We start from the raw sequence: 16,086 nt of genomic DNA on the forward strand, positions 1-16,086 counted from the left end.
TACCATATAGCGTAATACGATATATGGATATGCCATATAACGTTATACTGTATATCGTAATGCGCTATAACGTTATACTATATAACGTAATACGTTATAACGATATACCATATAACGTTATACTATATAACGTAATGCGTTATAACGTTATACTATGTAACGTAATACGTTATAAGGATATGACATATAACCTTATACTATATAACGTAATACGTTATAAGGTTATGCCACATATCGTTATACTATATAACGTAATACGTTATAAGGATATGCCACATAACGTTATAGTATATAACGTAATACGTTATAACGATATACTATATAACGTTATACTATATAACGTAATGCGTTATAACGTTATATTTTATAACGTAATGCGTTATAACGTTATACTACATAACGTAATACGTTATATGGATATGCCACATAACGTTATAGTATATAACGTAATACGTTATAACGATATACTATATAACGTTATACTATATAACGTAATGCGTTATAACGTTATACTATATAACGTTATACGTTATATGGATATGCCATATAACGTTATACTATATAACGTAATGCGTTATAACCTTATACTATATAACGTAATGCGTTATAACCTTATACTATATAACGTAATACGTCATATTGATATGCAATATAACGTTATACTATATAACGTAATGCGTTATAACGTTACACTATATAACGTAATACGTTATAAGTATATGCCACGTAACGTTATACTATATAACGTAATACGTTATAAGGATATGCCACATAACGTTATACTATATATCGTAATACGATATAACGATATACTATATAACGTTATACTATATAACGTAATGCGTTATAACGTTATACCATATAGCGTAATACGATATATGGATATGCCATATAACGTTATACTGTATATCGTAATGCGCTATAACGTTATACTATATAACGTAATACGTTATAACGATATACCATATAACGTTATACTATATAACGTAATGCGTTATAACGTTATACTATATAACGTAATACGTTATAAGGATATGACATATAACGTTATACTATATAACGTAATACGTTATAAGGTTATGCCACATAACGTTATACTATATAACGTAATACGTTACAAGGATATGACATATAACGTTGTACTATATAACGTAATGCGTTATAACGTTATACTATATAACGTAATACGTTATATGGATATGCCATATAACGTTATACTATATAACGTAATGCGTTATAACCTTATACTATATAACGTAATGCGTTATAACCTTATACTATATAACGTAATGCGTTATAACCTTATACTATATAACGTAATACGTCATATTGATATGCAATATAACGTTATACTATATAACGTAATGCGTTATAACCTTATGCTTTATAACGTAATACGTTATATGGATATGCCACATAACGTTATACTATATATCGTAATACGTTATAACATTATACTATGTAACGTAATACGTTATAAGGATATGCCACATAACGTTATACTATATAACGTAATACGTTATAAGGATATGCCACATAACGTTATACTATATAACGTAATGCGTTATAACGTTATACTATATAACGTAATGCGTTATAACGTTACACTATATAACGTAATACGTTATAAGGATATGCCACATAACGTTATACTATATAACGTAATACGTTAGAAGGATATGCCACATAACGTTATACTATATAACGTAATACGATATATGGATATGCCACATAACGTTATACTGTATATCGTAATGCTCTATAACGTTATACTATATAACGTAATACGTTATAACGATATACCATATAACGTTATACTATATAACGTAATGCGTTATAACGTTATACTATATAACGTTATACGTTATATGGATATGCCATATAACGTTATACTATATAACGTAATGCGTTATAACCTTATACTATATAACGTAATGCGTTATAACCTTATACTATATAACGTAATACGTCATATTGATATGCAATATAACGTTATACTATATAACGTAATGCGTTATAACCTTATGCTATTTAACGTAATACGTTATATGGATATGCCACATAACGTTATACTATATATCGTAATACGTTATAACATTATACTATGTAACGTAATACGTTATAAGGATATGCCACATAACGTTATACTATATAACGTAATACGTTATAAGGATATGCCACATAACGTTATACTATATAACGTAATACGTTATAAGGATATGACATATAACGTTATACAATATAATGTAATGCGTTATAACGTTATGTTATATAACGTAATGCGTTATAAGGATATGCCGCATAACGTTATACTATATAACGTAATGCGTTATAACGTTACACTATATAACGTAATACGTTATAAGGATATGCCACATAACGTTATATTATATAACGTAATACGTTATAAGGATATGCCATATAACATTATACTATATAACGTAATGCGTTATAACGTTACACCATATAACGTAATACGTTATAAGGATATGCCACATAACGTTATACTGTATAACGTAATACGTTATAAGGATATGACATATAACGTTATACAATATAACGTAATGCGTTATAACGTTATGTTATATAACGTAATACGTTATAAGGATATGCCACATAACGTTATACTATATAACGTAATACGTTATAAGGATATGCCACATAACGTTATACTATATAACGTAATACGTTATAAGGATATGCCACATAACGTTATACTATATAACGTAATACGTTATAAGGATATGACATATAACGTTATACAATATAATGTAATGCGTTATAACGTTATGTTATATAACGTAATGCGTTATAAGGATATGCCGCATAACGTTATACTATATAACGTAATGCGTTATAACGTTATACTATATAACGTAATACGTTATAAGGATATACCACATAACGTTATACTGTATAACGTAATGCGTTATAAGGATATGACATATAACGTTATACTATATAACGTAATGCGTTATAACGTTACACCATATAACGTAATACGTTATAAGGATATGCCACATAACGTTATACTGTATAACGTAATACGTTATAAGGATATGACATATAACGTTATACAATATAACGTAATGCGTTATAACGTTATGTTATATAACGTAATACGTTATAAGGATATGCCACATAACGTTATACTATATAACGTTATTCGTTATAACGTTATACTATATAACGTAATACGTTATAAGGATATGCCTCATAACGTTATACTATATAACGTAACACGTTATAAGGATATGCCATATAACATTATACTATATGACGTAATGCGTTATAACGTTATACTATATAACGTAATACGATATAAGGATATACCACATAACGTTATATTATATAACGTAATGCGTTATAACGTTACACTATATAACGTAATACGTTATAAGGATATGCCACATAACGTTATACTATATAACGTAATACGTTATAAGGATATGCCACATAACGTTATACTATATAACGTAATACGTTATAAGGATATACCACATAACATTATACTATATAACGTAATAAGTTATAAGGATATGACATATAACGTTATACAATATAACGTAATGCGTTATAGCGTTATGTTATATAACGCAATACGTTATACGTATATGCCACATAATGTTATACTATATAACGTAATGCGTTATAAGGATATGACATATAACGTTATACTATATAACGTAATGCGTTATAATGTTACACTATGTAACGTAATACGTTATAAGTATATGCCACATAACGTTATACTATATAACGCAATACGTTAGAAGGATATGCCATATAACATTACACTATATGACGTAATGCGTTATAACGTTATACTATATAACGTAATACGTTATAAGGATATGCCACATAACGTTATACTATATAACGTAATGCGTTATAAGGATATGACATATAACGTTATACTATATAACGTAATGCGTTATAACGTTACACTATATAACGTAATACGTTATAAGGATATGCAACATAACGTTATACTATATAACGTAATACGTTAAAAGGATATGCCACATAACGTTATACTATATATCGTAATACGTTATAACGATATACTATATAACGTTATACTATATAACGTAATGCGTTATAACGTTATACTATATAACGTAATACGATATATGGATATGCCATATAACGTTATACTGTACATCGTAATGCGCTATAACGTTATACTATATAACGTAATACGTTATAACGATATACCATATAACGTTATACAATATAACGTAATGCGTTATAACGTTATACCATATAACGTAATACGTGATATGGATATGACATAAAACGTTATACTATATAACGTAATGCGTTATAACGTTACACTATATAACGTAATACGTTATAAGGATATGCCACATAACGTTATACTATATATCGTAATACGATATAACGATATACTATATAACGTTATACTATATAACGTAATGCGTTATAACGTTATACCATATAGCGTAATACGATATATGGATATGCCATATAACGTTATACTGTATATCGTAATGCGCTATAACGTTATACTATATAACGTAATACGTTATAACGATATACCATATAACGTTATACTATATAACGTAATGCGTTATAACGTTATACTATGTAACGTAATACGTTATAAGGATATGACATATAACCTTATACTATATAACGTAATACGTTATAAGGTTATGCCACATAACGTTATACTATATAACGTAATACGTTATAAGGATATGCCACATAACGTTATAGTATATAACGTAATACGTTATAACGATATACTATATAACGTTATACTATATAACGTAATGCGTTATAACGTTATATTTTATAACGTAATGCGTTATAACGTTATACTACATAACGTAATACGTTATATGGATATGCCACATAACGTTATAGTATATAACGTAATACGTTATAACGATATACTATATAACGTTATACTATATAACGTAATGCGTTATAACGTTATACTATATAACGTTATACTATATATCGTAATACGTTATAAGGATATGCCACATAACGTTATACTATATAACGTAATGCGTTATAACGATATACTATATAACGTAATGCGTTATAACGATATACTATATAACGTTATACTATATAACGTAATGCGTTATAACGTTATACTATATAACGTAATACGTTATAAGGATATGCCACATAACGTTATACTACATAACGTAATGCGTTATAACGTTACACTATGTAACGTAATACGTTATAAGTATATGCCACATAACGTTATACTATATAACGCAATACGTTAGAAGGATATGCCATATAACATTACACTATATGACGTAATGCGTTATAACGTTATACTATATAACGTAATACGTTATAAGGATATGCCACATAACGTTATACTATATAACGTAATGCGTTATAAGGATATGACATATAACGTTATACTATATAACGTAATGCGTTATAACGTTACACTATATAACGTAATACGTTATAAGGATATGCCACATAACGTTATACTATATATCGTAATACGATATAACGATATACTATATAACGTTATACTATATAACGTAATACGTTAGAAGGATCTGCCACATAACGTTATACTATATATCGTAATACGTTATAACGATATACTATATAACGTTATACTATATAACGTAATGCGTTATAACGTTATACTATATAACGTAATACGATATATGGATATGCCATATAACGTTATACTGTATATCGTAATGCGCTATAACGTTATACTATATAACGTAATACGTTATAACGATATACCATATAACGTTATACAATATAACGTAATGCGTTATAACGTTATACCATATAACGTAATACGTTATATGGATATGACATAAAACGTTATACTATATAACGTAATGCGTTATAACGTTACACTATATAACGTAATACGTTATAAGGATATGCCACATAACGTTATACTATATATCGTAATACGATATAACGATATACTATATAACGTTATACTATATAACGTAATGCGTTATAACGTTATACCATATAGCGTAATACGATATATGGATATGCCATATAACGTTATACTGTATATCGTAATGCGCTATAACGTTATACTATATAACGTAATACGTTATAACGATATACCATATAACGTTATACTATATAACGTAATGCGTTATAACGTTATACTATGTAACGTAATACGTTATAAGGATATGACATATAACCTTATACTATATAACGTAATACGTTATAAGGTTATGCCACATAACGTTATACTATATAACGTAATACGTTATAAGGATATGCCACATAACGTTATAGTATATAACGTAATACGTTATAACGATATACTATATAACGTTATACTATATAACGTAATGCGTTATAAACGTTATATTTTATAACGTAATGCGTTATAACGTTATACTACATAACGTAATACGTTATATGGATATGCCACATAACGTTATAGTATATAACGTAATACGTTATAACGATATACTATATAACGTTATACTATATAACGTAATGCGTTATAACGTTATACTATATAACGTAATACGTTATAAGGATATGACATATAACGTTATACTATATAACGTAATGCGTTATAACGTTATACTATATAACGTAATACGTTATAAGGATATGACATATAACGTTATACTATATAACGTAATGCGTTATAACGTTACACTATATAACGTAATACGTTATAAGGATATGCCATATAACGTTATACTATATAACGTAATGCGTTATAAGGATATGACATATAATGTTATACTATATATCGTAATACGTTATAACGATATACTATATAACGTTATACTATATAACGTAATGCGTTATAACGTTATATTTTATAACGTAATGCGTTATAACGTTATACTACATAACGTAATACGTTATATGGATATGCCACATAACGTTATAGTATATAACGTAATACGTTATAACGATATACTATATAACGTTATACTATATAACGTAATGCGTTATAACGTTATACTATATAACGTAATACGTTATAAGGATATGCCACATAACGTTATACTATATAACGTAATGCGTTATAAGGATATGACATATAACGTTATACTATATAACGTAATGCGTTATAACGTTACACTATATAACGTAATACGTTATAAGGATATGCAACATAACGTTATACTATATAACGTAATACGTTAGAAGGATATGCCACATAACGTTATACTATATATCGTAATACGTTATAACGATATACTATATAACGTTATACTATATAACGTAATGCGTTATAACGTTATACTATATAACGTAATACGATATATGGATATGCCATATAACGTTATACTGTATATCGTAATGCGCTATAACGTTATACTATATAACGTAATACGTTATAACGATATACCATATAACGTTATACAATATAACGTAATGCGTTATAACGTTATACCATATAACGTAATACGTTATATGGATATGACATAAAACGTTATACTATATAACGTAATGCGTTATAACGTTACACTATATAACGTAATACGTTATAAGGATATGCCACATAACGTTATACTATATATCGTAATACGATATAACGATATACTATATAACGTTATACTATATAACGTAATGCGTTATAACGTTATACCATATAGCGTAATACGATATATGGATATGCCATATAACGTTATACTGTATATCGTAATGCGCTATAACGTTATACTATATAACGTAATACGTTATAACGATATACCATATAACGTTATACTATATAACGTAATGCGTTATAACGTTATACTATGTAACGTAATACGTTATAAGGATATGACATATAACCTTATACTATATAACGTAATACGTTATAAGGTTATGCCACATAACGTTATACTATATAACGTAATACGTTATAAGGATATGCCACATAACGTTATAGTATATAACGTAATACGTTATAACGATATACTATATAACGTTATACTATATAACGTAATGCGTTATAACGTTATACTACATAACGTAATACGTTATATGGATATGCCACATAACGTTATAGTATATAACGTAATACGTTATAACGATATACTATACAACGTTATACTATATAACGTAATGCGTTATAACGTTATACTATATAACGTAATACGTTATAAGGATATGACATATAACGTTATACTATATAACGTAATGCGTTATAACGTTATACTATATAACGTAATACGTTATAAGGATATGCCACATATCGTTATACTATATAACGTAATGCGTTATAACATTATACTATATAACGTAATACGTTATAACGTTTTACTATATATCGTAATACGTTATAAGGATATGACATATAACGTTATACTATATAACTTAATGCGTTATAACGTTACACTATATAACGTAATACGTTATAAGGATATGCCACATAACGTTATACTATATAACGTAATACGTTATAAGGATATGCCACATATCGTTATACTATATAACGTAATACGTTATAACGATATACTATATAACGTTATACTATATTACGTAATGCGTTATAACGTTAGACTATATAACGTAATGCATTATAACGATATACTATATAACGTTATAGTATATAACGTAATGCGTTATAACGTTATACTATATAACGTAATACGTTATAAGGATATGACATATAACGTTATACTATATAACGTAATACGTTATAAGGATATGCCACATATCGTTATACTATATAACGTAATACGTTATAACGATATACTATATAACGTTATACTATATTACGTAATGCGTTATAACGTTAGACTATATAACGTAATGCATTATAACGATATACTATATAACGTTATACTATATAACGTAATGCGTTATAACGTTATACTATATAACGTAATACGTTATAAGGATATGACATATAACGTTATACTATATAACGTAATGCGTTATAACGTTATACTATATAACGTTATAAGGATATGACATATAACGTTATACTATATAACGTAATGCGTTATAACGTTATACTATATAACGTAATGCGTTATAACGTTATACTATATAACGTAATACGTTATAAGGATATGCCACATAACGTTATACTATATAACGTAATACGTTATAACGATATACTATATATCGATATACTATATAACGTAATGCGCTATAACGATATACTATATAACGTAATACGTTATAAGGATATGCCACATAACGTTATACTATATAACGTAATACGTTATAACGATATACTATATATCGATATAGTATATAACGTAATGCGCTATAACGATATACTATATAACGTTATACTATATAACGTAATGCGTTATAAGGATATGCCACATAACGTTATACTATATAACGTAATGCGTTATAACGTTATACTATTTAACACAATACGTTATAAGGATATGTCACATAACGTTATACTATATAACGTAATACGTTATAAGGATATGCCACATATCGTTATACTATATAACGTAATACGTTATAACGATATACTATATAACGTTATACTATATAACGTAATGAGTTATAACGTTAGACTATATAACGTAATGCGTTATAACGTTAGACTATATAACGTAATGCATTATAACGATATACTATATAACGTTATACTATATAACGTAATGCGTTATACGGATATGACATATAACGTTATACTATATAACGTAATGCGTTATAACATTACACTATATAACGTAATACGTTAAAAGGATATGCCACGTAACGTTATACTATATAACGTAATACGTTATAAGGATATGCCACATAACGTTATACTATATATCGTAATACGATATAACGATATACTATATAACGTTATACTATATAACGTGATGCGTTATAACGTTATACCATATAGCGTAATACGATATATGGATATGCCATATAACGTTATACTGTATATCGTAATGCGCTATAACGTTATACTATATAACGTAATACGTTATAACGATATACCATATAACGTTATACTATATAACGTAATGCGTTATAATGTTATACTATGTAACGTAATACGTTATATGGATATGACATATAACGTTATACTATATAACGTAATACGTTATAAGGTTATGCCACGTAACGTTATACTATATAACGTAATACGTTATAAGGATATGCCACATAACGTTATAGTATATAACGTAATACGTTATAACGATATACTATATATCGTAATACGTTATAAGGATATGACATATAACGTTATACTATATAACTTAATGCGTTATAACGTTACACTATATAACGTAATACGTTATAAGGATATGCCACATAACGTTATACTATATAACGTAATACGTTATAAGGATATGCCACATATCGTTATACTATATAACGTAATACGTTATAACGATATACTATATAACGTTATACTATATTACGTAATGCGTTGTAACGTTAGACTATATAACGTAATGCATTATAACGATATACTATATAACGTTATACTATATAACGTAATGCGTTATAACGTTATACTATATAACGTAATACGTTATAAGGATATGACATATAACGTTATACTATATAACGTAATGCGTTATAACGTTATACTATATAACGTTATAAGGATATGACATATAACGTTATACTATATAACGTAATACGTTATAAGGATATGCCACATATCGTTATACTATATAACGTAATACGTTATAACGATATACTATATAACGTTATACTATATTACGTAATGCGTTATAACGTTAGACTATATAACGTAATGCATTATAACGATATACTATATAACGTTATACTATATAACGTAATGCGTTATAACGTTATACTATATAACGTAATACGTTATAAGGATATGACATATAACTTTATACTATATAACGTAATGCGTTATAACGTTATACTATATAACGTTATAAGGATATGACATATAACGTTATACTATATAACGTAATGCGTTATAACGTTATACTATATAACGTTATAAGGATATGCCACATAACGTTATACTACATAACGTAATGCGTTATAACGTTACACTATGTAACGTAATACGTTATAAGTATATGACACATAACGTTATACTGTATAACGCAATACGTTAGAAGGATATGCCATATAACATTACACTATATGACGTAATGCGTTATAACGTTATACTATATAACGTAATGCGTTATAACGTTATACTATTTAACACAATACGTTATAAGGATATGCCACATAACGTTATACTATATAACGTAATACGTTATAAGGATATGCCACATATCGTTATACTATATAACGTAATACGTTATAACGATATACTATATAACGTTATACTATATAACGTAATGCGTTATAACGTTAGACTATATAACGTAATGCATTATAACGATATACTATATAACGTTATACTATATAACGTAATGCGTTATAACGTTATACTATATAACGTAATGCGTTATAACGTTATACTATATAACGTTATACTATATAACGTAATACGTTATAAGGATATGCCACATAACGTTATACTATATATCGCAATACGTTATAAGGATATGCCATATAACATTACACCATATGACGTAATGCGTTATAACGTTATACTATATAACGTAATACGTTATAAGGATATGCCACATAACGTTATACTATATAACGTAATGCGTTATAACGATATACTATATATCGATATACTATATAACGTAATGCGCTATAACGATATACTATATAACGTAATACGTTATAAGGATATGCCACATAACGTTATACTATATAACGTAATACGTTATAACGATATACTATATATCGATATAGTATATAACGTAATGCGCTATAACGATATACTATATAACGTTATACTATATAACGTAATGCGTTATAAGGATATGCCACATAACGTTATACTATATAACGTAATGCGTTATAACGTTATACTATTTAACACAATACGTTATAAGGATATGTCACATAACGTTATACTATATAACGTAATACGTTATAAGGATATGCCACATATCGTTATACTATATAACGTAATACGTTATAACGATATACTATATAACGTTATACTATATAACGTAATGCGTTATAACGTTAGACTATATAACGTAATGCGTTATAACGTTAGACTATATAACGTAATGTATTATAACGATATACTATATAACGTTATACTATATAACGTAATACGTTATAAGGATATGCCACATAACGTTATACTATATATCGCAATACGTTATAAGGATATGCCATATAACATTACACCATATGACGTAATGCGTTATAACGTTATACTATATAACGTAATACGTTATAAGGATATGCCACATAACGTTATACTATATAACGTAATGCGTTATACGGATATGACATATAACGTTATACTATATAACGTAATGCGTTATAACGTTATACTATTTAACACAATACGTTATAAGGATATGTCACATAACGTTATACTATATAACGTAATACGTTATAAGGATATGCCACATATCGTTATACTATATAACGTAATACGTTATAACGATATACTATATAACGTTATACTATATAACGTAATGCGTTATAACGTTAGACTATATAACGTAATGTGTTATAACGTTAGACTATATAACGTAATGCATTATAACGATATACTATATAACGTTATACTATATAACGTAATACGTTATAAGGATATGCCACATAACGTTATACTATATATCGCAATACGTTATAAGGATATGCCATATAACATTACACCATATGACGTAATGCGTTATAACGTTATACTATATAACGTAATACGTTATAAGGATATGCCACATAACGTTATACTATATAACGTAATGCGTTATACGGATATGACATATAACGTTATACTATATAACGTAATGCGTTATAACATTACACTATATAACGTAATACGTTAAAAGGATATGCCACGTAACGTTATACTATATATCGTAATACGATATAACGATATACTATATAACGTTATACTATATAACGTAATGCGTTATAATGTTATACCATATAGCGTAATACGATATATGGATACGCCATATAACGTTATACTGTATATCGTAATGCGCTATAACGTTATACTATATAACGTAATACGTTATAACGATATACCATATAACGTTATACTATATAACGTAATGCGTTATAATGTTATACTATGTAACGTAATACGTTATAAGGATATGACTTATAACGTTATACTATATAACGTAATACGTTATAACGATATACTATATAACGTTATACTATATAACGTAATGCGTTATAACGTTATACTATATAACGTAATGCGTTATAACGTTATACTACATAACGTAATACGTTATAAGGATATGACATATAACGTTATACTATATAACGTAATGCGTTATAACGTTATACTATATAACGTAATACGTTATAAGGATATGCCACATATCGTTATACTATATAACGTAATACGTTATAAGGATATGCCACTTATCGTTATACTATATAACGTAATACGTTATAACGATATACTATATAACGTTATACTATATAACGTAATGCGTTATAACGTTAAACTATATAACGTAATGCACTATAACGATATACTATATAACGTTATACTATATAACGTAATGCGTTATAACGTTATACTATATAACGTAATACGTTATAAGGATATGACATATAACGTTATACTATATAACGTAATGCGTTATAACGTTATACTATATAACGTTATACTATATAACGTAATACGTTATAAGGATATGCCACATAACGTTATAGTATATAACGTAATGCGTTATAACGATATACTATATAACGTTATACTATATAACGTAATGCGTTATAACGTTATACTATATAACGTAATGCGTTATAACGTTATACTATATAACGTAATACGTTATAAGGATATGCCACATAACGTTATACTACATAACGTAATGCGTTATAACGTTACACTATATAACGTAATACGTTATAAGGATATGCCACATAACGTTATACTCTATAACGTAATACGTTAGAAGGATATGCCACATAACGTTATACTATATATCGTAATACGTTATAAACGATATACTATATAACGTTATACTATATAACGTAATGCGTTATAACGTTATACTATATAACGTAATACGATATATGGATGTGCCATATAACGTTATACTGTATATCGTAATGCGCTATAACGTTATACTATATAACGTAATGCGTTATAACGATATACCATATAACGTTATACTATATAACGTAATGCGTTATAACGTTATACTATATAACGTAATACGTTATAAGGATATGACATATAAAGTTATACTATATAACGTAATACGTTATAAGGTTATGCCACATTACGTTATACTATATAACGTAATACGATACAAGGATATTCCACATAACGTTATAGTTTATAACGTAATACGTTATAACGATATACTATATAACGTTATACTATATAACGTAATACGTTAGAAGGATATGACATATAACGTTACACTGTATAACGTAATGCGTTATAACGTTATACTATATAACGTAATACGTTATATGGATATGACATATAACGTTATACCATATATCGTAATGCGTTATAAACTTATACTATATAACGTAATACGTTATATGGATATGCAATATAACGTTATACTATATAACTTAATGCGTTATAACGTTACACTATATAACGTAATACGTTATAAGGATATGCCACATAACGTTATACTATATAACGTAATACGTTATAAGGATATGCCACATAACGTTATACTATATAACGTAATACGTTATAACGATATACTATATATCGTTATACTATATAACGTAATGCGCTATAACGATATACTATATAACGTTATACTATATAACGTAATGCGTTATAACGTTATACTATATAATGTAATACGTTGTAAGGATATGACATATAACGTTATACTATATAACGTAATGCGTTATAACGTTATACTAATTAACATAATACGTTATAAGGATATGCCACATAACGTTATACTATGTAACGTAATGAGTTATAACGTTACACTATATAACGTAATACGTTATAAGGATATGACATATAACGTTATACTATATAACGTAATGCGTTATAACGTTACACTATATAACGTAATACGTTATAAGGTTATGCCTCATAACGTTATACTATATAACGTAATGCGTTATAACATTATACTATATAACGTTATACTGTATAACGTAATGCGTTATAACGTTATACTATATAACGTAATATGTTATAAGGATATGACATATAACGTTATACTATATAACGTAATGCGTTATAACGTTACACTATATAACGTAATACGTTATATGGATATGCCACATATCGTTATAGTATATAACGTAATACGTTATAACGATATACTATATAACGTTATACTGTATAACGTAATGCGTTATAACGTTATACTATATAACGTAATACGTTATAAGGATATGACATATAACGTTATACTATATAACGTAATGCGTTATAACGTTATACTATATAACGTAATGCGTTATAACGTTATACTATATAACGTAATACGTTATAAGCATATGCCACATAACGTTATACTATATAACGTTATGCGTTATAACGTTACACTATATAACGTAATACGTTAGAAGGATATGCCACATAACGTTATACTATATATCGCAATACGTTATAAGGATATGCCATATAACATTACACCATATGACGTAATGCGTTATAACGTTATACTATATAACGTAATGCGTTATAACGTTATACTACATAACGTAATACGTTATATGGATATGCCATATAACGTTATACTATATAACGTATTACGTTATAACAATATACTATATAACGTTATACTATATAACGTAATGCGTTATAACGTTATACTATATAACGTAATACGTTACAAGGATATGACATATAACGTTATACTATATAACGTAATGCGTTATAACGTTATACTATATAACGTAATACGTTATAAGGATATAACATATAACGTTATACTATATAACGTAATGCGTTATAAGGTTATGCCTCATAACGTTATACTATATAACGTAATGCGTTATAACATTATACTATATAACGTTATACTGTATATCGTAATGCGCTATAACGTTATACTATATAACGTAATACCTTATAACGATATACCATATAACGTTATACTATATAACGTAATGCGTTATAACGTTACA

Source organism: Bombus affinis, unplaced genomic scaffold, assembly GCF_024516045.1.
Source record: "Bombus affinis isolate iyBomAffi1 unplaced genomic scaffold, iyBomAffi1.2 ctg00000206.1, whole genome shotgun sequence".
NCBI classification, from domain to species: Eukaryota; Metazoa; Arthropoda; class Insecta; order Hymenoptera; family Apidae; genus Bombus; species Bombus affinis.